This window comes from Strix uralensis, chromosome 13, assembly GCF_047716275.1.
Source record: "Strix uralensis isolate ZFMK-TIS-50842 chromosome 13, bStrUra1, whole genome shotgun sequence".
NCBI classification, from domain to species: domain Eukaryota; kingdom Metazoa; phylum Chordata; class Aves; order Strigiformes; family Strigidae; genus Strix; species Strix uralensis.
Genome location: NC_133984.1, coordinates 18,675,580 through 18,682,949, shown reverse-complemented (window position 1 = coordinate 18,682,949; position 7,370 = coordinate 18,675,580).

The window sequence follows — 7,370 nt, the reverse complement described above, 5'->3', positions numbered from 1 at the left end:
TCATTAAATTCGTGAGAAGTGTCAGCACTCATGGTTGTGCAACCCACACTGAGTATGTGGGCGCTCTTCCCTCTTGCAGTGCTCAGCTGCACCCAGTAGTGCTTTACTGTAGCAAGGCTGCATCATGGTGTGCAGTTCTCAGATCCACTCCCCTTGCAGCTGTATGGAATATATAGCATTAGATATATCATTTTCTGCTGGAATATTTTTCCTGTTCTTTAGTTTGACAATCTTAAATTACTGAGTGTAAAAAAAAGGTTAAAAAAAAAAAAGAACCAAAACCAAACTGTAAAGAACATCTGCTCCAGGCTGATGGGATTTTGGGACCTTTCCACTAAAACAGTATGAATGTGTCTCAGAGAAGCATAACAGGAGAGGAAAATTAGTTCATTTGCTAATGTAAACATATTTGTGGCCATTTCATTGAGAAACACTACTAATTCCATGCTTTGAAGAAGATATTTAGCGTGGGGTTCATCTCACTTGACTTCACCCATCCAGAAACTAGATATCTAGTCTAAACTCACCTAGGCTTCCATATAGCCATGAGGTATCACAAAATCATTCATTACATCTTTTTTGGACTCTTAATTTAGGGCAATATGGATTGCCTTTTGGTGGTGCCTATCTCCTGGCAATGTATAGAGCAGAGCATCAGATAATTTATCTTTGACTATTGCCGATCTTTTAGATGTCTAACACTGGGTGAGATGAATTATAGCTTTAAAATTTGCCCTGGGAGATGGCCTACAGGCTGGGAATTGCTTCCAATCAGTCTCACTCTTTCACACATTCCATAGGGACTACTTGTGATATTAAAGTCTCCAAAGAATCCATGTCTGTAGCACCTCCATCTACTTAGTTCCTTCACCTTCTCTGAACACCATCTGTACCTGTCCCAAGCAGGCAGCGCTGGGTCTGAGATGGACATTCCCACAATTATTTCTTGTCCTTCAGAGAGCTGCCATGTGCAGAGCACAGAATGATTCAGAAGAAGCAGATAAGCTAAACACACATTTGGCAATGTGAATTGGTGATTGTGGCCTTCCTGATCCCTTCAGATGTGTTGGGCACATCAGATCACATCATATCCAATTTTACTCATTATCTTTATGAAGAGGAATTCTCCTCACAAGCTAGGGAGGAAGGAGAAGACTCAGAAACTTTTTGAACAGTCTGATGCTATCTGGTCTAACATTCTGCATACACATGTTGAAGAGTTTCCATATCCTAGACAACCCACAGACTAGCATATAGTGTAGCACTTTAGGAAAGACAATTGGAATAAATCATGTTCTTAAAGAAGCAGTTAATCTTGTTTTGAAGACTCCAGAGATAGTGAGTCTACCGTCTGTTCCAGTATTTAATTACCCCTGTAATAAGAGAGGGGGGTATGGGGGGGTGGTGTCCTCCTCCCATGATTTCCCTTCACTTTCTTAAGTGGTTTTAGCATTTCGTATCTTTTCTCAAATGTAGATGCCACGCTCTAATACTGTTCTTGCCAGTGCTGTTAAGAAGTATAAGATAGTTTGATAACTCCTTCTCCTTTTATTCATCCAAGGATCACATTAGACAGTACTGCTACAGAACTGCAGTGAGAGCTCATTTGAGATAACTCAAGAGCTCCTCTGCGTCAGGTGGACAGAGATGAAGTTCCTAATCCTTAGGTATCCATGTTCTGGATAGATTGCTGCATATTTGTATAAAACTAAAAATATTGTCTTGGTTTGTGATCATTTTATCAGGTGACTCGGATCGCACTGCAATAGCAGCCTCTCCTTACTGCCAACTTTGGTGTTAATAAAAATACTGGACTTTGTTGGAACACAAATTAGTCCTTAAGTGTTACCAGTAGAACCAAGAAAGTTGATATCCCCTCAGCAACAACCAGATTCAGTGGTCTGTCAGTGGGCCAGTAATCAATCTAAGATGTCCCATTTTATGTTGCTGTTATAAGCATTTTTAAATCAAAATTTGATGTGGTACTAAGTCAAATGGCTTGAAGAATTCAGTACTCCACCTCAAGAGAGTTGCCATTATCAACCAGGCACACACTCCTGCCAAAATAACAAGATCTGTCTTCTAGGAATGCAAACTGGCATTCATTACGTCTTTAGGTTTGGATGCTTTGCTGACACAGTCCTGAATGAACTGTTTATTATTTCAGCCAGTATTGATATCAGACTAAAAAATCTTCTATTCTTTACATCATCCTTCTAATATATTGGGATTGTGATGGCAATCACCAGCTGTTTGACATTTTCTCAGATAGCCAAAGTGTGTTAAAATTAATATTACTAGTTCTAAGAGAACTCGTTCACTTTAAGACTCCTGGGGTGGCACTATCTATGTATATTGTTCTGGAAACATTTCTGGTTTGAAGATTTAACAGATGTAGTTTCACATTTTGGTTTGTTTCATTTGATAAACTTTTCTGAATGTTTAAGGTTTTTAAGCATATTGTGTGAGGTATTGCTGTCTTACTTGATACCAGAAGATGTATTTTGAGTCCTTCCTTACGAAATCCTGTAATCCTGCACATTGTTTGCCTTCCTCGCTGTGGTAATTCCATTTAAGTGAAATAAGAGCAGAAATATGAGAAACATTTGATCAAGACTTCAGGTTGCATTTCCAGAACAAATAGTACCGAGTTAGAAAAGTTGGACGTGGTTTATCTGTGAGCTATCTCCAAATATATAGATGCATATACACAGGGCTTTGATCTGATATCATACTGATACAGATGGGTTATACTATTCATTTTAGTATCTGATCTTCCTTAAATATGAATATTTTTGAGCAAGGCCAAATTTTAATTTGTACCAACAACAAAGACCTTACTGGCGCTCTGTTCTTATCTGCTCCGCAGGAAAATAATGTATGAGTGTATATACATATATGTATATATATGTACTTCAGAAACCAAAGCAACAAAGAAGAGGAGACAGAAGCATTGGCCAAAATAAATTGGGAAATTCTGGGGATGATCAGAAATTTTAAAAAGAGAAATGGAAAATGAATCATAATTCCATTCCACATCAGGACATTTTTGCAGAATAAATAGCCCAATGACTATGGCCATAAGGCAAAGCAGGTGTTTTGAGGAAGTAGGAATATTCTCACGTTCTCAGAGTGGATCCAGATTTCTCATGTGTCATCCTTATTGCTCCTCAGCCTTAGCACAAGGTGATATTTTAGGGGAGGAAGCAGAGAGATCAGAAGCAAGAGCATTCCCACTTGAACATAACAGTTACCAAATTATATTGTAAGATTTACATGTGTACGATAACAAACCACATAGGTCCATTCAATCATGAGAAAAGAATATTAGAAAGGTTGATATATTGTTGTTATTACAAAATACAGAGGGAAAATACATCTGAAAGTAATTTTTTCCCATTTCATTGTAGTTTACAATATGCACACTCAATACTGGCCATTAGCTCTGTAAACTATGATATAATGGCTTCCTACCTAATCCTAAACAGTGCCATTATAAGCAATTTTGGCATATTTTATTGGGTCAGTGAAAATTTTATTCTCTGAAAGATTGTAAGAGAATGAATTGCTTTATGAAAAATACAGCATAGCACTATGTGCAGTTTGGAGGGCTAATCCACAACCAGTGAGATTCCCTGGCTTTAAACAACCTGAGTTCAGAAGCCAAGTGCTCCTCCTCTGTGTCTGGGTGGCTCCCTTGTATGCAGTAGCCAGGGAATGCCATCTCTGGTAATGCTGTCCGACCTGTTGCCGAAGTTCATGGTCTCTAGGAGTCTTAAGACAGATATGTTCTTCTGCAATTGAGTATTTTTCAAGCAGGTTAACTTGGTAGCTATTGCTAGGTAAACTGCTATTCCTTGGCAGGTATTTCCCTGCCTGGTACCTCCATCAGAGGAAGGAGAAAAGCAAGTACAAAGGAGAGTTTAAGTCCTTTCCATTTGAAGACTCAAGATGTGCAGGTCTAAAGCCTCCATAACAGGGAGAAGGGAGATGAGGGCGTTAATGGCAGATTGAGGGGCTGTAGCGTGAGTGTGCTGCTCTGAAATCTGTGCAAGGCTTCTCTAAGCATGGGATTTCATGGTGTGACAAGCCTGGAGGTACAGCACATTACTGGGTCTTCTCTGCTCCATGCTACACCACTTGGAGTGGAAACAGGCTGAGGTGAGACTGGTGTGTGAGCCTCTAAAGCAATAACCAGATGTGTAAGCTGATGTGTCTCAGGGCGTTATAAATGACAGGCTTGATTGTGGCAACCCGTATACAATGATTTTCAGGCTTTTTCAGTGTAGAGGCCCTAAACACTTCCCAGAGGAAGCAGAGATTTGTGTGAAGTGAAGTTAAACCTTTTTTTTTCCTTACTTACCTTTCTTGAATCCCTTATAGACCGCTACCCTCTGGGGCTCACAAACCATAGGCTGAAAACCACTGCTGTAAACACACACACAAATCAAGCACTGGCACTGATGCTGTTTGCAGGCTGTTGTTCACTTCACATTTGTTTTGTCTCTCTGGACTGCAAGCTTTTCAGGGCAGGAACTGCCATTTTCTGTGCATAATGTTCAACACAGTAAGGACTTGATTTCATGCGACAATACTGGAGCCCCATCGTCTAATAACAATAATGAATGAACACAGTGATTGAAGGATTCCTCCACAGAAACCCAGCAAGAGACTTGATTACAATGAGGCAGAGGAGGAGGTGAAAGAAGTTTTCCCTCCCACTACTGACTCAGTCATTTACTTATTTTTGTGACTATTTTATTGGTACAGTAGGACAAAGATGTTAGGTGTAATGTGCATTTCTTCCTATAGCTATTGTACTCTCAAAAAAGTGCAGTATAAAATGTTGCAACCATGCCTGCTCTCTTACATGTGGCTGTCTAAATGCTGACACAAATATTGTACCCATGCTGTTCATTCCAGAAATCTGACATTTCTCAAGATGAAGCCAAATGTGTTTACAGATAGATTTCTGAGTTTATTCAAGCTGAAAGGTGCTTCTCATCTTTTGAAATGTCAGACTTCTGCTCCAAGAAAAATGACTACAAGAGATAGGGCCACTGTTGCACAGCTCCATTTTTAAATGAGCAATATCTGATTGAAGAGCCCAGCATTCATACAGCTCAGTGTTTTGCTATGATATATTGGCTGTACCGGCAGAGTGTAGTTGCTTGAGCCCACTGATTATTTTCTTCAATTGAATGCCCACAGCAGTCCCAAAATTCTAGTATCCTTTACAACCCCTGTATCTGTTTCAACATCTGTAATATCACCTGAGGGGCTGTACTTTTTAAATGAGTGATTTAATAAGCTGGAGGGCACAGGTTTGCTATAGAGCTGCTCTAGATAGGTAAAGAGAGGCACAAGGAGAGCACAATGTAGTTAAGAGTCTCACTGCGAATTTGCAGTGAGCAGGCTACCTGTGTATTGGAAGAGTAGACTGGGAACAGCAGTACTGAGAATATCAGAAAAATTATGACCTAATGTCTCCTGCTTTAACTCCCAGTACCTATAGATTTCATACAACTTTTCTGTTTTCCCTCTATACTTTAGAGTTCTCTATAAAATCCACGTGTAATATCTAAGCCCTCATACCATACTGTTCATGTACCTTCTGTATACATGCTGGCTGCAGATGTTTTTAAACAGAAAGCATCTGTTGAGAGTATGGAATATGCCATTTTATTTTCATCCTAGATGAACTCAATAATTAGTTTTGACTATTTGCTTCAAAATTGCTTGGATATGGAGAATGCACCACACCAGAAAATCAAACAGAACAGCGGGACATTAAAAATGGTTAATAAATAATTTGACTCTTACAAAACCCCATTTTGGTTCCTCTGGCACTACTGGAATCATGTTAAGAGCCTGCTGCTGCAAGGTAGTAATGTGGGTTTGCTATTGCTGCTGAAGCCTTGATTGAACTTCTGTGCCAGAGTACAAATTACCTAGTCTACACTTAGCAGTGGAACCACTTTGACCCAGCTCTCTGCTAGAGCAAGAAGACTTTAGTTTAATATTGTTCAATACAATAGAAAATTAAAGGTTAGATTATATGTAACAGCTGCAAGGTTTAAGTGTGGCAAAAGCACTGTGAAGGATTGGGTCACCTAGCTTCCTTTAAAAGAAAGAAAAAATGAAGCAGCTTGGAAAATCTGCCTGTACTTTTTTTATGTTTATCTTTTAGGTTTCCCTTTCCCTTAGTGAAGGTCTCTGTTGTCGACACATCACTTATTACAAACCTCAGTGCTTGACATAAGCTGTTTTATTTTCACTTGTCTCTTCAGTCATTTTCATGATAGTGTCTCTTCTTTCTTTCCTATACAGTACCCTTCTGTGAGAACAAATATCGACATTAGATGGTTTCTGCTTGTACAGAGGAGAGAAGTATAATGATACTTAAATGACTCTTAAATAAAGCTAGTACTGCTACTTCAGACAAGGCAGGGGTATATGAAATTTGTCCTAAAGAATCCATTTTATGGAGAAGTTTATTAGATAAGATTTATATAAACGGGCTGTAAATAAGATCTAGTTGTAAATAATAACAGTCCCTAAACAGCACTTAACTTAGAGCACAGTATGAAACAATTACAAGATCGGCCCAAATCAAGGAGAATAAGGTCCATAAGAAACCTCTGGACATCCCCAGTAGACATGGGAGACTAAACTAAACTTGCAGTCACTCTGCTGTGGTGGTACATCTCTACAAAGACCTGAATTCTTCCAGCACCTTCTACATATCTGACTTGAAATGTCTTCCTTCTGGTGACAACCACGAAACTTGTTGGAAAGTTCAGCTTTGCATAACATGTTGGTTTAAACAGACACTAGAGATAGTAAAAACGTTGTTCCCTTCTCTTCCTTGATTGTGGAAAGCCATACAAAGAGAAAGGCTGAAGGCTGTTACAGAGTCAGGAGGTGCTGCCTCTTAATCCAATAATTTTCTGCCCAAACAATATTCTCTGTAATGAACAGCTAAGACAACAGTGTGGTGCTCAGTACTTCCCACAGGGCTCCAGACACTGGTATGAGACCTATCGCAAACCTAGGCAGGAAAATCCAGGCCTTCCAGTCTCCTTCTAGCTAACACACCCAGGTGTTTAACTGGTTCAGATGATGTTTATTAATGTTTACTTGTGGTCTCATGTTGAAATTGTTGTGAAAATTACTAAATATAAAAAACTGATTTGAATTAAGGACAGCGTAGGAGGAAAGGGATTAAACTGCAGAGTTCTCAGTGCAGTATCAATGCCTAGTAATATTTTCTTAGTGCATCTTTTGTTAACAGAAACTATGATAGTTTCATAAAATGGAATAAATTTACTAAATATGTGAAATCTGGTATCGGGTAAATTTTGGATACA